Raw genomic sequence first — 19,729 nt, 5'->3', positions numbered from 1 at the left:
GATACTGCATTTTTGACAAATTAAAATTTGTCTGAACTCTGTGTTGAGCAAGTCTATTGACGCTATTTTGCAACAACGTTTGCTCACTTTCTGTCTCTATGTCACATTTTGATAACTCTCCCAATATTTCAAGCTTTCATTGTATTATATTTTTGATAAATATTATTTATTTATTTTTCAGGGGGAGAGAGAGAGAGAGCAGGGGAGGGACAGAGAAAGAGGGAGAGAGAGAACCTGAGATCATGACCTAAGCCGAAGTCAAGAGTCTGACGTTTAACAGCCTGGGCTACTCCAGTGTCCCTCATTGTATTAGGTTTGTTTTGGTGATCTGTGCTTAGTGATTAAGAGTCACTGAAAGCTCAGATGATGGTTAGCATTTTTGAGCAATAAAGTGTTTTTGATGAGATATGCATATTTTTTAAAGGCATAATGTTATTGCACACAAAAAATACTACAGTATTGTCTAAACATTGCTTTCACATGCACTGAAAAACTAAAAATTCATTTGGCTTCCTTTATTGTTGTATTTAGTTTATTGAGGAGGTCTGGAACAGAACCTGAAATATCTCTGAGGTATAGCTGTATACACCAAGAGAACACTTGTTCAGTTATTTCACAAAGAGGATATCCAAAAGGTTAGTACAAATATGCAAAAAAGTTAAATATCATTTGTCTTCGGGAAATGAAAAATAAAATCATAGATATTATTAAACACAGACCTAGTTAATTATGTTAAGTATTGAATAGCGTGTTCTATTGAATAGAACTGGACCTCTGGGATAAATACTTTGAAAAATTTTTGCCACTGAGCGTATGCATTTCCTATGAGTCAGTTATTTCAGTTCTAAATTCACATACATCTGATATATGTGCATATAGGTCTCCAGACACAAATATAAGAGTGTTCTTTGATGAAAGATATGAAATCATCCCAAATTCCCATCCAAAGTAGAGTTGAAAAACATTATGGTATATTGACACAATGATAGAGTAATATACATCAATAAAAAGGAATGAGTTGTGTCTACGCAGCAATGTGATGAGACTCAATAAGATAATAAGGTACAAAGAACAAAATAAGGTAAAGCGAAACAAACTCACAATGTACAGTTCCATTTGTATAAGATCAAAAAGTGGGTGAGCTCATTTAGAAGCCGAGACCAGATTAATTTTAGAGTAAGGAGTTGTGATGCCTAGATGAGGGCAGGAGGAAGTTTCTAGAATGCTGATAACAGTCTGTTTATTGACATATGTGTGTTCATTTTGTGCGTATTTTGGCACATACATGATACTTCAATTTTTTTTTTTAATTTGCAGATATTAGGAAAGAAATGCAAGTACAATGAGTAGCACTTGCATTTAGATATTTTGGGCCGCATAGAGAAAGCTTTCTGTGCCCATCTTCTGTCACTGCTGAAGCAGTGGTGTATACAGAATAACACATTCATTTAGATATCAAGTAAACAATGCCTCCAGCAATTGCAGAAGGAAGGTATATGACGACATAGTGCCGGGGCAGAGACAGAGGTGAGCAAATGAAAAAAGATAAGTTCTAAAAATTCTGACTGTCATGATGGTGGGACTCTGGTGGGAGCATGGGAGCCACCTTAGCTCTAAGTAGAACAGCTAATTCATTTCTATGGGACATGGATTATTTCTAATTTTACTTCTAATTACAAAGGTAATAAGAGCTCAATATTGGAAAAATGGAAACAGAATAGGGTAAAATAGTCATAACTGAAACTCTCAAAAGAGTTATAAAATTCACTTTTATAAGATGCATATATATGTGTGTATATATATATATAGAGAGAGAGAGAGAGAGAGAGAGAGAGAGAGGATACTATATTCTAGATTGTATAGATTGCAGTAAATTATTTTTTACAGGATAATACTATAATATGTGTTTATATCCAGTAATGTTAAGTCCTTCTAGTTTTCTGGTTCATATGATAGTCTTGCCTACATTTAGTGTTTTGAGTTTTCATGTAAATTTTAGATTTAATTTGTCAAATTTCACACACACACAAGGGATTTTGAAATTTCTGACATGTTTTGGTTGTTTAACATCAAAAGAAATGTAATTTGGTGGCCTTTTTTTTTTGTTTTACGTATTCCACATATATCATTTTAATATCATTAGAATAATATATTTTATTATATAAGAAAAAGTATTATATCCTAGTTTTGAAAATATTTTCATTTTGTGGAACCACAATAAACAGCTCTTTGCCTAAAGGTGATACAAATTGTTTTTAGGGTTTTCCAGTACGGTGTCTACAAGGTATTAAAAAACAAAATCCAACTGCATACATTTGAAAGATCGTATTAGCTTCATTCAATGATGCATGAATTGGGCAGCATCCCATCTAGCAGATAGAAAGGAGCTTTGAGGAGCAGTTCAAAACGAGAGACTTTTGTACGTAGAAGGTAGTGGGGACAAGGAAGTCATCCAAGCAAAAGGTGAATTTGTTGTTATAAGATCGCTGTCTTGCAGGGCATGGTGGGGGTCTATTCTATTGGGTGAATTACCTCACTAGGGCTGACCAAGTAATTCCTGATTGACTGCTATAAGATTCCATTTCTGGGAGAACCAAAACTGTAATTAAGTATTTATGTCATTTGGGCCAGGTGGGGCTTGGTATAAGTGACCCCATTTGGGGTCTTGTTTTTAAGAAAAGTGAACCAAGTCAAAGGACCGGTACTATGAAACCTCTCGGATAATTGTTGTTTTGTGTATCATTTCCAAATATTTTCCGTTTTAACCATCAGCATATGTGACTAAGTTACAGACTATTACTAGGATAGTATGTCATAACATTAATTTTTCTTTGTTTTGATCCAAAATATCATTAAGTATTATCTTTCAGACCTTGAAGAGAAAGATAGTGTTGTGTGTGTGTGTGGGGGGGGGGTGGCTGGGTGGGGTTGTGTTTTGTGCTTCTGAGGCCAGAGAAAGACAGACAGAGACAGAGATACTAAGGATTGTTAAGACTGCATGACTACAATTCATTTTTATTTTTTTGCTATGTAAAGAATCAAAATGCTAATTATTTCCTGGAAAATATAAATATTCTAAATGATGCATATTATACTTTTATGCATTTAATATAATTCATTATTTTTATTATTGTCAATTAGCTTAGATAATGTACACATAATTAAAGGGCTATGATGCAAGGCTCTTTCCAGAACTGCATGGAGTAGGTTATTTCATAGCAAGCAATTGTAATGCGAAAACGCAGGGATTTTTTTCTAAAAGCACAAATTCAAGTATATTAAAATAAGTTTCAAATTTTCTTTTCCTTGGATGAAAGCTTCTTTTGTAGTGCAAATGGATTTTAATTAGAAATCTACATTTAAAAATCATATTAAAGGGACACTATTTTTACTGAGCTATGCCAGGGGGTAAATAATATTAATGCTAAATACATATCTTTTAAGAAAAGAATAAAATGAACTGTGATATGTCTTTGTTTAAGCACAAAGTTCCAATACTGTGCAATTGTCTTTTGAATGAAAGTTGAATCACATTTTCTTTATTCTAGCATCAAATCTGAGCATTTCAAGAGGTAAACAGTGATACTTTGATGCTTTGCTTCAAAGCATCCAGAGGAAATTAATCAAATTAATCCATTCTTCTTTCTACTGGCAACAAAAATTATTCGCCGCTTTGGACTCAGGGCATTTCACAGGACTCTAATGAGTATTGGGAAGGGAGGAAAAAAAAAGTATTAAATGGTGGCATTAAGGATGAGATTGTAAGCTACTCAAATTCTTTCTTTATGCCAGATTGGGGATGTAATGAGTGAAGCAGGAGGCCCCTGGAGGCTTGGAAACATTGCAGAGTGCGCTGCCTGCCTATGGAGGCAGCGGCTACCCAGCATCTGTGGCTCGTTGCCACGTTGGAACTCAGTACTAAGTTTGGCAGATATTCCAGTGTTGGTGGAAAAGACAGAAATTTGTAGTTTAATCTGAGCTCTGTCCATTTTTGAACTGTTGGTGTTAACAATGTCCGTGTAAGCAGAACAAAAAAGTTGGGAAGCTCTTCCTTATTAACTGAACAAAAAAATCATTACTTAACCTTGGACCTGTCCTATCGGTGACTGTTATAATCAAAGCTCCCAAGAGAATTTAAAAATATTTAAGTGACAACTGTCTCTGAAGGCAGTTTTTCCTTGGGGCTAATCAAGAGAAAAATTTATTTCTTGCCTGAGACCATTGGTTGAAGACCAAGCAACTTTTTTTTTAAGTTTATTTATTTTGAGAGAAGAGAGAGAGAGAGAGAGAGAGAGAGAGAGAGAGAGAGAATACCAGCAGGGGAGGGGAAGAGAGAGAGGAAGAGAGTGAATCCCAAGCAGGCTCCACATTGTTAGTGCAGAGCTCGATGCAGGGCTCAAACCCACAAACTGCGAGATCATGACCTGAGCCGAAACCAAGAGTTGGACACTTAACCGATGAGCCCCCCAGAGGCCCCCAAGACCAAGCAACAGTTAATCATGCAGTTAATATAAGATTGCTTACATATTTTCCAATAATCAAGTGATTGCTATTTACAAGATTATTTTTAGGAGTCACTATAGGACAAGCATTCTCCAAAACAAGAGAGGTTGCTCTCAAAACATTTATTTTTTTTTTTTTGCTGAAACTATACGCTCTCTTTCTGTATCTCTTCCAAACCTCTAAAGGAATTCTCATACTTTTTCAAAACTGTAGCTGTAGGGATAGCTAACTTACATCAGCTCTGTAGGCAGACTCAGATTCTAAACACAGCCCTGGTGTTTACCCTGAGTCCCGGGTTCCTTATTGAGAAAATCAGGGTCATTATGGAATACCTCCTAGGCTTGTTCTGAAAATTTTGTAAGGAACTCTTTAAAGCCATCAACGCAATAACTGGAAGATAAGAATTGTTCCATACATCTTGATTATTATTTTGTCCTTTCAAGTCACTCTATTTTGCCTGGTTGACATGAAAACATTGCCGCAGGTGTCAGAAGACACATTTTTCTCCCAGTGGAAACTTCACATCTTTCTAGTAATCATCTTCTTGGGGAAAAAATAGTATTTTTATTCACTGGCGCTCATGTCTAATGCATGTTTCAGATGACCCCCTTTCTGATCTTGTGAAAATTATCATAAAATTATAAGTGGCTTTGACAATTATCTAGTTATTAGACACAAATGGATACACAGGAACTGAGAGAAATTGAGTGATTTGCCTGGGCCAAAAGTAAATGAATAAATAAATAAATAAATAAATGTGCAGAACTGGGGCTAAAAGTTTTGTTTGCTTCTTTCTTTTGCTTCATTTATACATCTCTTTTTGAATATATTTATAGATTTAAAAAAAATCTTGGAATGTCTTAATTCACAGACTTTATCCATTAAATTGGAAAGAACGGGATACATTCATAAGAGAAAACTCTTATTTATATGGAAAAATGCATTTTTCAGTTTAGCTATCATGGGCCAAACATCTGGGTACCTGTCAACCGATTTTACATGATTGACATGGTTTGCATTCACCTCCAGATGTTTCTGCATTTTGAGATCGACTTTCACACATTGACAATATAAATGATCAATAGAAAATCGTATTTCATGGGCATTATGAATAAAGGTCAACACATTTATTTTGGATTCTTCTAAATAAATATTTCTTAAATGTCATATTTGCATAGCATTAAAAGTTTTCAGCAAATGCTTGTGAGGAGTGCCCCTGTGACACTGATGATTGAATACATTATCTTGTCTCTTTCTAATGAAGAAAGCAGTGTATTGCCAACCTTATTCGAACTAAGGGAACCCCTCTGACCACTTCAGATGTCCAAAATGGATTTTATTTTGGAGGATGATATTTTGCTAAAATAATATGAGATTTATCTTTACTGTCCGCTAAAGAAATAAGGAAAATAAAATGCGATGGGAATTGTTATTTTAATGCTGTATTCAAAAGAGTAAAAGTTAAATATAGAACTTTGAATTGCTGTCCTCTTTTCTCCTCGGCTGGTAGAATATGTTAGTAGTCTGGAGATTGGGAAATTCAACCTCACACAATACATCCAACTAATGAGATTGCAGAAACATTGTGCTCTCCATCATTTCCTTATCAGTGACAGTCAGTCCATTAAAAGCTCTAACCCCAAGAAGTGAATTTCAGTTTTAAACTTTTGCATTCTGAAAACACTCTTCCCAAGACTGTTAATAGATAAGATGGATGCCACATTTGGTGACAGTTCAAGACACTTACCCTCCCGGAACTGTTTTGAAACCAACAACAGGCCTATTATCTTCTCTTAGAAAGACATTTTATAGTGCTGTTTAGTGAATTGTGAAATTCTGAAGGAAGTTTTATTTACCTGTGTTTTTGTTTCCTCACACAATGTAGTATCATACGTTACAATACAGGCTTGTGATCTACATTTTAATTGCATCTTTTCAGGAAAATTGAATAGATCTACGAAAAACTATCTTCCTCTGGACAGCAGCACTATTTGGCCTTCTGAGAACAGAAAGGTGATGATTTATCCCTGGATCCTTAATATTTTTGGTTGCAATAAGTTAGGCATGCTCACAACTGAAAGAATTGTAGGCTAATCTATGCAGCCTTTCCAAACTTAGTGTTTGTTAACTTTAAGAGAAGAAATTTAACAAACTCAAGCACAAAGGTATGACTTCACCTCCTGACACGGAGGAGATTTGCACTCACACCAAGGTCCCCAGGAAATAACCATGACTATAGGGCATGGCATACAGGGGGAGTTTAAAGTCTTACTGTTTGAAGTGGTTTTATAAATCCGAAGGTTTATAAGTTTCCTTCTATGGATGTAGTCAGAATAAGTCAAAAGAATAACTGAGTTCAACTCCCAAATTCAGTCCCAGAGGTTTCAGAAAACAATAGGGAAAAATTATCTGAAGCCAGTAAGCTTTTGAGAAGACCGGCATCTAGGCCACTGTTCTATCTGTTCCTCCATGAGGATGGGAGATAAGGGCATAAATCGATGTTTCTGGAGCTGTTCAATCGATAACTACTGGTTTGAGATGTAAAATAAGCAAGGAACGAATCAATCGATACTTAGGATCATTTGGTGACACAAAAAGTGCAGAAATAAGTATTGCTAGAAATAGCGATGCAGCAGCTGATTTATAGTCCACATACAATAGGAAATAACACAGGCGATTTTGTGTATACCTACTGGAGCAATGTTGTGAGCACAGTGACAAAAACACGGTGTACGGGAGAGGTGAGTGTTCGTGTCCCACCAGGTACAGAGATTAAAATCTGTTTACAAAATGCAGCAAAGGACAGTTGGCTGAAAATCCCATGTACATCAGGATACTAAATAGAAACAGGATCCTAGGTATACTTGAATGAAGTACACGGCATTTGAGGCGGAATCATTTACTTTCAGTAAAAACGGTTCTCATAAGACCTCGGAAGCTAGGAGCACTGTAGAGAGATTGTCAGGGTGAAATTATCAAACAGATCTCAAATATAAAAATTTAATATCGATAATATCCAACAGTTTGGGTCATTTATTCTCTGTGCAATAGAATGCTGTATGTGGCATATTTTATTTAATCTTTGCAATTAATCTGTAAGGAGACATTGTATGTATGTCAACTTGGCAGGAGAATAAATTGAGTTTAATACAGATTAGGTATCTTTTCTCAAGATTGTGAAACTTGAAAGCATCAGAATGAGGGTTTGAAGCAAGACAGTATATTCCATAACCCATACAGTTAAGAAAGAATTATTCTATATATTAGTATATGTTTTTTGATGTTAAGAGACTCAATCCATCCATCTAGGGTTGGAGGTAACCCTAAAAATATTTTTTAATCAAAATTTTAAGAACATATTTTTAAATAAACCTAGTCCAAACATAATTTTAATTTTACCTTCACAATGTACTGGAAATATAGTTTAAAAAGTTTTTCATAATTCAAGATTATTTAAATTTATATTAATTAAACATGATAACAGGAATATATGTATGGATAATTAGAGTAAGTTTTTCAGGTAAATTTCCTGTGTCTAACACAAATTGTAAATTTCAGCGAGCAAGAAAAATAAATTGCAACTCTTGAACAACAGCAGCCTCCTATTATAAACACCATGTGTAATATAACTCTCCATAGTCATAACTGTAAAAACCGTTTGCTTACCACAGTTTTTTCGCCTTTTTTTGGGGGGGGGTAAACAAAAGAGATACTAAATTTCAGAATGAGGAGCTATGGCTAAAGCTTTTTGTTCTGTATGTCATTAGGATAAATGGTATATAAATATTTCCACGTTCATTCTATGTATTTACAGCAAAGCGTAATAATTAAACTAATGCTTTGAAATCTGGAAATCGCATTTGCCACTTCTTTTCCTCTAAGGGTGTCAGATTAAAAAACATTATGACTTATGATTTGTGCTTCAATTTCAGTTAAATCAAGACCACATGAAAGAACTAGGTACTGACAATATTAAATTTTTGCACATATGTGACTTTCCAAAACACCACAGCTGTCTGCTCCTTGTTCTTACTCATTTTTCCTTTGCCTCCTTGATTAAACTTTTCAGCAAATATCATGTTTATCTTAAAAGGGCCTTGAGTTTCAGTATTATCATTTCGTTGCCCCATTTACTCTTTAAACGTCCATAAACTGCTGTTCCCCACACCTGCACCTTGCTACAAAGATGCTATTATTATGGTATCTGAACTTGATATTGCTAACTGTGACTCACAGCATAGTATTTACAGGATAAATCCAAACACCTTAAGTATAGATAGGTGCAGAAATATCTAGTTAACAAAAACTGACGCTTGTAAGAAAAACTAAAGCAAAATGCAGTGCTTGAGCAAATAATATCTCTTGACATACTACAAGGAGTATGAATATTACAGAGTCTATATTCATTGTCACTCACGTCGAAGCGGTGAATCCACTGGTCATCTAACTGGCCTGGCTAAATTTTAATGGCTAAGGTCACTCTCCAAATAGGCATATTAGTTATTTGCCCTGAGATGGGATTGGGATGTTGGCTCTCCAACTGAGTGATGTCCTATCTTATCAACCCGATTTGACAGAATTAAGACAATTTTCAATTTAAAGTATTATGCAATCTTTCCTAATATTCAGAAATTTTGCCTGTACTTGAATATAATTGGATTTTTCACGATTTTGAACTTGGCTCCCTATTCCAAGACAAAAACATATGGGTTTATAGTATATTATAGCAACTGCTAGGTCAAATACCCCAATTTTAGCTTCCTTCCACCTTTACAATATTAAATCTGTTAAAATAATTTCCAGAATATTTTGGCATATAAATGAATTGAGCTGTGTATTCTTAATCATGTTTATGTGTGTCCATTGCTATTGATATTTTTTCTTTGGATTTTATTAAACACCACATTACATTGTGCCAAGTATAAAAATATTTTGTTCCTAAAAAACTGAGATATGAACCATGAAATCCATTCTTTTTTTAATTTTTTTCCAACATTTATTTATTTTTGAGACAGAGAGAGACAGAGCATGAATGGGGGAGGATCAGAGAGAGGGAGACACAGAATCTGAAACAGGCTCCAAGCTCTGAGCTGTCAGCACAGAGCCCGATGCGGGGCTCGAACTCACAGACCGCAAGATCATGACCTGAGCCGAAGTCGGTCGCTTAACCGACTGAGCCACCCAGGCACCCCTCCATTCTTAATTCTAGAGGACAAACTGCTGGTTACCAGAAGGGAGGTGGGTGAGGAGATAGGTTGACTAGATGATGGGAATGAAGGGGTGCACTTGTGGTGATGAGCACCGGATGGTATATGGAAGTGTTGAATCAGTACATTGTACGCCTGGAACTAATACAACACTCTATGTTCACTAACTGGAATTAAAATAAAAACTTAAAAAAATATTTTTTCTAAGACTTAATTGCCATTTGCAAGTGAGATTTGAGATTTGTGCTTCTAAAAAAAAAAAAATGCCATTCAATTTGTGGTGCAACACATGCAAAGTTCATTTCAACCTGTATCCTAGAACAGTTTAAACATGGTGAGACCTGATTTCACATATACAAAAAATTCCTCTTTAAAGCCATATGCTCTCTGAACCTGTACAAAATGGTAGTTTTTGTAGAGTCTAAAAAATTTCTTCAACAACATTTCGTTATCATTATGTGTATTGTTCAGTAGTCTTCTTGTTCCTTAATTAAATTTGCGAACGTATTTTAAAAAGAATAATGAGGGGCGCCTGGGTGGCGCAGTCGGTTAAGCGTCCGACTTCAGCCAGGTCACGATCTCGCGGTCCGGGAGTTCGAGCCCCGCGTCGGGCTCTGGGCTGATGGCTCAGAGCCTGGAGCCTGTTTCCGATTCTGTGTCTCCCTCTCTCTCTGCCCCTCCCCCATTCGTGCTCTGTCTCTCTCTGTCCCAAAAATAAATAAACGTTGAAAAAAAAAAAATTAAAAAAAAAATAAAATAAAAAGAATAATGAATTGTATTTAATAATTAAATATATTAGCACAGAATTATAAACAACAATGACATATCACCTTGAAATTTCAATTATCAGAAGACATGAAACCCTTCTTATTTTTTCCTGAAGAGATCTGACAAGATTTTATATAAATTTTGAATGTGTTTTTTTCCCTTTTCTTCCACTTAATTTTATAGTCCTACTAAAATAATGAGTCCTTTAATTAAGCTAAAAATTATGGAGGTTCCCTAAAGTGTGGCAGCAAAGGAATGGAGGTATCAGTGACTGAGGGATGGGTTAGATGGGGAATCAGCAAATTGTCTTGACGGGGTTTTTGGAGTTGTCTTGACAAGGCCATTGAATGGGTCTTGTAATTGTAAAGCCTGGGCACAAATTGGTTGGTGAGTTTCTTGAGCCGTCATTAGGGATGTGCTATGAAAATTGTATGACAGAAACAGATGACAACATAGGTACAGTCTGTGTGGTGGTGCCTTGATGGTGTCTTGGGTGTGGACACGTCCAGGCGCTTGGCAGAGTAGAGCTTCGCTGTGGTCTCATCTGGGAGGTCTGAAAGATTGGTGGAAGCATCAGCTGGTTCTCGTAGTCCATGTGGGGCAGTAGCCAAATTCTCCCTGTTGGTACATTTCCAACATCTAGGTGAATCCAAGGTTGGTGAAGATATAGTAGGAATAGATCAGTCCATAAAGCATCTGGGATGCCTGCTCGGTTAGGTCGCTCTGGTTAGGGTTGTCTCCAATCTCTTCATTAGGCTCCAGCTGTGGACGGGGAGGCACCTGCTCACTGAGTCCAGTGAGACTGAATTTGTTCTGGATGTAGTCTTCGTGTATTTCATAGAAGAACGCATTGCCACGGAGCCCATAGGACCAGTATCATTAACACTATTTTTCAGATGGTTAAATCACTTACTTTGAATTTATTTATTTTTCCATATCGATTTCCCAATGCTCCTTGGTGTCTATAATTTTGATTTTCTTGACTGTTCTTAAAAGTCTCTGAAAGCTCAGTTACTTGTTTTTCTTTTCATTCACAAAACATGTGGTAATTAAAGTTTTTTTCTACCTATTTTAATAAATTATTTATAAAAAGCAGTACAATCGAGCCCCGCATCAGGCTCTGGGCTGATGGCTCGGAGCCTGGAGCCTGTTTCCGATTCTGTGTCTCCCTCTCTCTCTGCTCCTCCCCCGTTCATGCTCTGTCTCTCTCTGTCCCAAAAATAAATAAACGTTGAAAAAAAAATTTAAAAAAAATAAAAATAAAAAGCAGTACAAGGGAATGACATTTTTAATTTCTATGTCCTTTAAAGTTTTTATTAATATAGTATTTATAGAGAAAAGTGCCCATATCAAAAGGGTTCAGCTTAATGGATTGACTTCACAATCAGAAGACAGGAGTTTAGTCAGAGTCAGATCAAAAATGCCATAAGCCTAGAACATTCTCATCCCAATCACTACTCCAGTTATCTACTCTCCTGATTTCTAAAACCAAAGACTAGTGTTGCCCTTTTTGTAATAATGTTAATAAAATGCATTATGCACATCGTAAATAACTGATGCAGATTTTGTGAATATTCCTTAATTTTTTTTATGGCTTCTCATATGACTGGACATTTATGTGGTAGTTTCCAGTTTGGGCTGATAAATAATGTTATTATGAAAATTCTAGTACATGCTTTTCAGTGAACTTATGGATATACTGCTGTTGGGTTCAGGTCTATATGGTGTAGAATTAATGATCTTTAAAAAGGTGTGTGTTGTACCAAACTCCACACCCAAAAAACAAATAACCCAGTGAAGAAATGGGCAGAAAACATGAATAGACACTTCTCTAAAGAAGACATCCGGATGGCCATCAGGCACATGAAAAGATGTTCAGCATCGCTCCTTATCAGGGAAATACAAATCAAAACCACACTCAGGTATCACCTCACGCCAGTCAGAGTGGCCAAAATGAACAAATCAGGAGACTATAGATGCTGGAGAGGATGTGGAGAAACGGGAACCCTCTTGCACTGTTGGTGGGAATGCAAATTGGTGCAGCCGCTCTGGAAAGCAGTGTGGAGGTTCCTCAGAAAATTAAAAATAGACCTACCCTATGACCCAGCAATAGCACTGCTAGGAATTTATCCAAGGGATACAGGAGCACTGATGCATAGGGCCACTTGTACCCCAATGTTCATAGCAGCACTCTCAACAATAGCCAAATTATGGAAAGAGCCTAAATGTCCATCAACTGATGAATGGATAAAGAAATTGTGGTTTATATACACAATGGAATATTACGTGGCAATGAGAAAAAATGAAATATGGCCTTTTGTAGCAACGTGGATGGAACTGGAGAGTGTGATGCTAAGTGAAATAAGCCATACAGAGAAAGACAGATACCATATGGTTTCACTCTTATGTGGATCCTGAGAAACTTAACAGGAACCCATGGGGGAGGGGAAGGAAAAAAAAAAAAGAGGTTAGAATGGGAGAGAGCCAAAGCATAAGAGACTGTTAAAAACTGAGAACAAACTGAGGGTTGATGGGGGGTGGGAGGGAGGAGAGGGTGGGTGATGGGTATTGAGGAGGGCACCTTTTGGGATGAGCACTGGGTGTTGTATGGAAACCAATTTGTCAATAAATTTCAGAAAAAAAATTAATTAAAAAAAAAAAAAGGTGTGTGTTGTAGATACTGCAAACAGCTTTCTGAACTGGTTTCATGCCCAAGTTTTGAGGACATAATGGACTTTGATATTTGTAAGGAATCTAAAAACTCGGCTTTTCCTTTTACACATTCAGAAACATGTGTGTTTAACTTTATAATATTTTATTTATTTTATTATCTCTTCAGAACCTGAATCAGCAACCCCGGGCCCAATAGGGTCTCCTAGTGATTCCCGCTGCTTGCTAAAGTTTGAGGATCTCGGCGACAATGACATCTTTACCTACCTGGTAGGGTCAGGGCTCTTTATTAATGGATTGGTATATTTTTCAATATTTCACCTAGCTTCAACACAGGTATGACGGGGGCTAAGATTTCATTTTTTATTTTATTTTTTAATGTTCATTCATTTTTTGAGAACGAAAGAGAGAGAGAGAGAGAGTATGAGCACGGGAGGAGCAGAGAGGGAGACACAGAATCCAAAGCAGGCTCCAGGCTTTGAACTGTCAGCACAGAGCCGGATACGTGGCCGAAACTCGTGAACTGTGAGATCATCACCTGATCCGAAGTTAGAAGCTTAACCCACTGAACCACTCAGGCACGCCCAGTGTGGAGCCTAATGTGGGGCTTGATCTCAAGACCCTGAGATCAAGAGCTGACTGAGATCAAGAGTCTGATAGTTAACAGACTGAGCCACCCAGGTGCCTCAAGGTTTTCATTTTAAAATGATTCCCTTTACAGTGTTAACTGTGAATGGATTAAAATGGAAAGTTTAGGGGCACCTGGCTGGCTCAGTCAGTAGAACATAGGACTCTTGATCTCTGGGTTGCGATCTGAGATCATAACCGATATTGCGTTGTACAGATTACTTAAAAACAAAACCTTTAACACAAAATAAAATAAAATGAAGTGGAGAGTTTACTGAATCAGGGACTTTTATAGTCCAACCACCTCCCCCCAAATGCTAAAGACCTAATAAAGGAGTAATTGGGAAATCGGTACTTTCCACTTAATTTTTTTGATAACTTTAACTGCTCTAAAAAAATAGTCTATTAATTTTGAAAATGTACTGCATTTTAATCTGCCTGTGCAATGCCTTTGGCAACTTGGACAAATAGTTAATAAGGAAAAGCCGTTTTAATCATTTATTAGCTTTAAAAATATATATGTAGGTAATAGAGTTTTCTGTCCCAAAATATATCTTCTTGCTCTAGAGCTAAGGCTGAGCTATAAACATTGGCAAAGTTTTGTGGATTGTGCTTGAGTTACTAATTTCTAAAACTGAATTATCACGGGACTTTTTGTATCATATTTGGTTTTTCTTTTATTAAATTTTATTTTTTGTATATGCTTTTATTTGCAGAAAGTGTTCTGGTGATTATCTGGCTAAGTTTTTCAAAAAAAAAAAAAAGAATAGTTGTAGATTTAATAATACAAGAGATGGGGCCCCTGGGAGGCTCAGTCAGTTGAGCGTCTGATTTTGGCTCAGGTCATGATCTCACAGCAGGTGAGTTCGAGCCCTGCGTCAGGCTCTGTGCTGACAGTTTGGAGCCTGGAGCCCCTTTGGATTCTCTCTCTCTCTCTCTCTCTCTCTCTCTCTCCCTCTGCCACTAACCCACTCACATTCTGTCTCTGTCTCTCTCAAAAAGAAATAAATAAACATTAAAAAAATAAAAACAATACAAGAGACAATTACATATGCTCAAAATAAACACATTCTAATGGGCAGACTAGTGAAATTTCCATTTTAATTAAAATGTTTGACCTCAACTATAAATTTGATCTCTTAACAGCTCAAGTATAAATGTTATAACTGTCATGAAAGGGACTTGAGAACTACTCCAAAGCAACAAGGAATAGAATCAAAAGTGTTATTTTTATATCACTCAAAAAATACCAGTTGAGTTTATTAATTCCAGTCTGTCAAAGTCATTGACATGCTGTATGAGACACAAAAAATAAGTTTGTAGACCTAAGCAAACCAATTTTTATTGTAATCAAATAATGGTGAATTAGGCCAGCTGAATGTTGTTTCCATACTGAAATTCATCTGCAATATATAAACACAACTTAGGACCAAATTGGTATTGTGGATGATGGATGGGGTTATTTTTTGATAAATAGCAGGATGCGTACTCCTTTTCATATTTTAAAGTGAAGTTAATAAGATTTTATGTTTTTTTTTTTCTTGACCTTTGAGACTGTCATTTCATACCTAGTAGATCAATTCAGCACTGGTAACAGAACCAAACAGGTCAGTGTATATGTTAAGAAAGGTTTTGATTTGCATGGAAGGTGGTGACAGGAGTGTCCATGAGGTTTTCAGGCCAACAGGTGATATTGACTGTCAGGAGTGTAGGTAGATATGACACAGTTTTATCCAGTGAGAATTCTGAGGAGAAGGGAACTGAGATTATTTGGGCACAATAGTGATCAGTGGGAGGAACTGGTCTTCTATCCCATTAGATAGCCCTGCTGTCTGAGACCCTGGCGTGAAGGCACCTTATTAGCTGACCGCATGTCGGGATAGTAATGGAGTCCTGTTATGACTCAGGAGTAACATGAGGGTATGAACAGACATCCTGAGGCTGGACCAGCTGTCATGAGGTTGGATCATGGATGACATGCAAATGAATCGTCAGACTCGGTGGGGGTTTTATTCCAATGAGTGTATGGACAAAGGAATGGGGAATAACCTGAGGTTCCTCAGAACAGTTTTAAGAGCTGTGATCTGCTCCTTCTGATAAGCGTTCACGGCTACGCACCTAAGTCTTGGGAATGAAAGAGCCTGCAAACCCTCAACGTCGCCATGTGAATTTAAAGTTTAGATGTGTGTAAGGAGTTCAATATAACCTGACACCTTTGCTGATGTTTCACTTTGCTGAAGGATGTGGGCACATCCATTCAGTGAGCCCCCAACTTCAGGGAGTTGGGGTGGATGCAGATATAGCTGAGTGCCTGTTCACATGCTTCTTGCCTTGCTTGTCCTCCACTATGAATTCCAGAAGGAAAGAAAGCACACTATTGGTGTCCACATCGGACATACTCACCTTCTGCAATGGGAGCATCCTCCTGACATTCTTGGTGATCATCATCTGGTTGGTGAGCTCTTTAATGTACAGCTACATTTAGCATTTTTAGGTTGATGAGAAAGGGTCACCGTTCTCCTTTCCAGCCTGCAGCTCTCCAAGGAAATCAGCTGGTGGTCCACCAGGTACTGCAAGTTCTTACACAAGTGCTGGATACCAAGGGAGCTTGTCCCCCGGGCAACCCCTTGCCATTTTCCAACTCTAACTCGACAACTGAGAACCATCTTGAACACCTTTCAAGGGCCATTCTTCTAAGAAGAGAAACTGAAATGGCCTGCAATTCTCAGGCATGGACCTGGGGCTAGGATGACGGCTGGGTTTAGAAGGGAGGCAGAGGGATGGGGAGGTAAAGCTGGAGTTATCCCTCTTGAAGTCTGCAAGGCGTGACTAAAATAGGTCTTCGTGGCATTGGGTTTGCTTTAAACAATTAAAAATTAGACTATTGACCAGCATATTCATTAAGTGTACTCATAAGACTATTGATATATGTGAAGCTCTTTTTTAATCAAAAAGAGCATTTTTAATGTGCCAAGATATAAATTATGGGTACTTCAGGATTATTGTATCATGGAATTTCCCAAAATATTGGATTTTTATGCTCTTTTTAATTATGTCGGCCACTGATATTTGAAGTTTGATTTGTGTTTATAAAGTTTCCTTAAAAGATTCTTATGAGAGCTGAAATATTTGACAATTTAGAAGTTATAGACACTTTTAGAAGGCAACTTGGTAAGGTACCACATGCTGTGAACATTGCTTTTTGTGCTTTCCAAGTCACACGGGGATGCCTGTGAACCTGACCTACACAAAGTAGTTATTTTGGTTCTTTAAACTGCCTGCCAAACTGTTGAGGAAGCTTTTTGATTTGGGCAGACGGCCACTTCAAAACAAATCAAAATATAATATTTGGTCTCTGAACTTACCTACATTCAAATCTTTGGATATGAATGCTAACTCAGATTGAATTTGGGGTCTAATTGTTTTTGATGTTTGTAGGCAGTTTGCATGAAATATATTTGATCAAACAGCTAACACAGGCTTCACTTCTTATTAGTTTGTTGTGTAATATCCCTTCTGGTGCTGTATTATTTGAAATAAAAAAATTAGAGGATAAAATATTAATACGTAGTTCCTACCCAGAGTAAGATAGACAAGATATGTATTAACAAGAGACACTGGTCTATTTCTGAGGCTATGCATGTATAGCTTACTGCTGAAATGTAAAAACATTTCAAAATGTGTTATTTACCGACAAAGTTTATGAGAAATGTGAATATGAACAGAATACATAAACTTACTAGTTTTTAATACAGTGGTATGGCATAGACTTGAAACAATGACATAGATTTCAAGCAAACGAAGGTAGTTATGTTGATTTAAGGAGCTCTTTCCAATTTACTCATATTCTTTATTGTCTTAATTTAGAGCTAGCTTATATTCCTCCCTTCTCTCCTTCCTTCCTTCTTCCTTATCTCTCTCCTTCCCCACTCCTTTGCTCTTTATTTCCTTCCTTCCTTCCTCCCTCCTTACCTTTCTTTCTTTCTTTTATCTCTCTTCTTCCTTTCCTTTCCTTTCCTTTCCTTTCCTTTCCTTTCCTTTCCTTTCCTTTCCTCTCCTCTCCTCTCCTCTCTTCTCCTTTTTTCTTTCTTTCTTTCTTTCTTTCTTTCTTTCTTTCTTTCTTTCTTTCTTTCTTTCTTCTTTCTTTCTCTTCCCTTCTTTCCTTTTCTTTCTTTCTCTCCCTCTTTCACTCCTTTTCTCCTCCCTCCCTCCTCCTTCCTTCCTTCCTTCCTTCCTTCCTTCCTTCCTTTCCCCAAGTTTGTGTGCATTCTCTTATATCCGTAAAGAAAAAAATGAAAAGAGACATGAAAAACTCATAAACATGGTTATATATAAGAGGGTGCATGGTTGAGAAGCAGACTTGAAAATCAGTTCACAAAATATGACTTTTTATGCAGTTTTGGTTCTGGAATCTTGCTGGTTCTTTACATAATTAAAAAGGCAATAAAAAGCAAGTTTTAAATAGTGTAGGAAAGTGAAAGTGATGTTTATTATACAGGCAACATAACCAAATAGAGACAATGGTTAGCCAAAATAAAATACAGTAACTTCATAATACTCAGTCGTTTATAATCTTAGGAACACAAAACTGCCAATAATCTTAAACCACACTCAGTTATACTTTGATAGTTAATATTGTTATTATGAATTTGACACTATTGTAAATATTCTAAGATAATTGAAATAACTCATTGTATCACATTCTCAATAATAGTTAAAGAGGTACAAATATGAAATTTAAAGAATTAGCAAAACTCTGATTTTCAATTTAACATAAACATATCAAGGTGGATTTATTATTTTTATTTTTTTAATTCAATGTTTTCTAGCACTCTTCACTAAAAACTCTAGAAGCTAATAATCAATAGCAATGAATACTCTTTGTAACAAGGTATTGGTCTCTAAGTACTATTTTTTAAAAAAAATGTGTAAATTTGTTTTATTTTATTGTGATAAGAATATTTAACATGAGATTTCTCCTGATAATACATTTTAACTATAAAAAACATCACTGTGGACTATAAAGACGATGTTGTATAGCAGAACTCTAGAACTTTGTCATCTTGCTTGAGTGAAAGTTCACACCTATTGACTAATAACTCCCCGTTTCCTCTCCCCACCGCAGTCCCTAGAAACTACTATTCTACTCTTGGATTCTATGAGTTTGACTACTATAGATACCTTATATAAATCAAATCATGTAAAATTTGTCTATTTGTGACTGGCTTGGTTTACTTATAATAATGCTCTCAAGATTCTTCTCTGTTGTCACAGATAACAGATTTTTCCTCTTTTTTCAGGCTAATAATCCACTGTAGGGATATACCACATTTTCTTTATTTGTTTATCTGTCAATAGACATTTAGGTTGTTTCTTGGCTATAATAGCAATGAAATAAACATGAGACAGGTAGCATCTCTTCAAGATTCAGATTTCAGGTATTTTGGAATAATGTCCAGAGTGGGAGAGCTGAATTATATGGCAGTCCTATTTTTAATTACTTTAGGGGACTTTATGCTATTTTCCATACTGGCCATAACATTTTGTATTCCTACAAACAGTGTGCAAGGGTTACAATTTCTCTACATCCTCACCAACACTTGTTGTCTTTTTTTTTCTTTTAATATAATAGCCATCCAAAAAGATAAAGTGATATTTCATTGTAGTTTCAATTTGCATTACCCTAATGATTAATGGCATTGAAAAAAAATTCATATGCCAGTTGGCCATTGTATGTCTTTCTTGGAGTAATGTCAAGTCCTTAGGCTATTGTTGAATTGGGTTACTAATTTTTTTTTTTTAATTTGAAATATAGGAATTCCTTATATGTTTTTGAGATTATCCCCTTATCAAATATATGGTTTTCAAATATTTTCTCTAATTCATGGTTGCCTTTTAGTTTGTTGACTGTTCCTTTGGCTGTGCAGACTTTATAGTTACATGAAGTCCCACTT

At 36.3% G+C, this 19,729-nt stretch overlaps 1 pseudogene; it reads right to left on the bottom strand.

Annotated features, from left to right (window-relative positions):
• Positions 1-10,699: 10,699 nt before the first annotated feature.
• On the bottom strand, positions 10,700-11,354 carry LOC122480106 (annotated as a pseudogene).
• Between the last annotated feature and the right edge of the window lie 8,375 nt (positions 11,355-19,729).

The sequence above is a fragment of the Prionailurus bengalensis genome, chromosome A1 (assembly GCF_016509475.1).
Source record: "Prionailurus bengalensis isolate Pbe53 chromosome A1, Fcat_Pben_1.1_paternal_pri, whole genome shotgun sequence".
NCBI lineage: Eukaryota > Metazoa > Chordata > Mammalia > Carnivora > Felidae > Prionailurus > Prionailurus bengalensis.
Note: the sequence above shows the minus strand (reverse complement) of the source record. Positions and strands in the feature narration are given on the sequence as shown.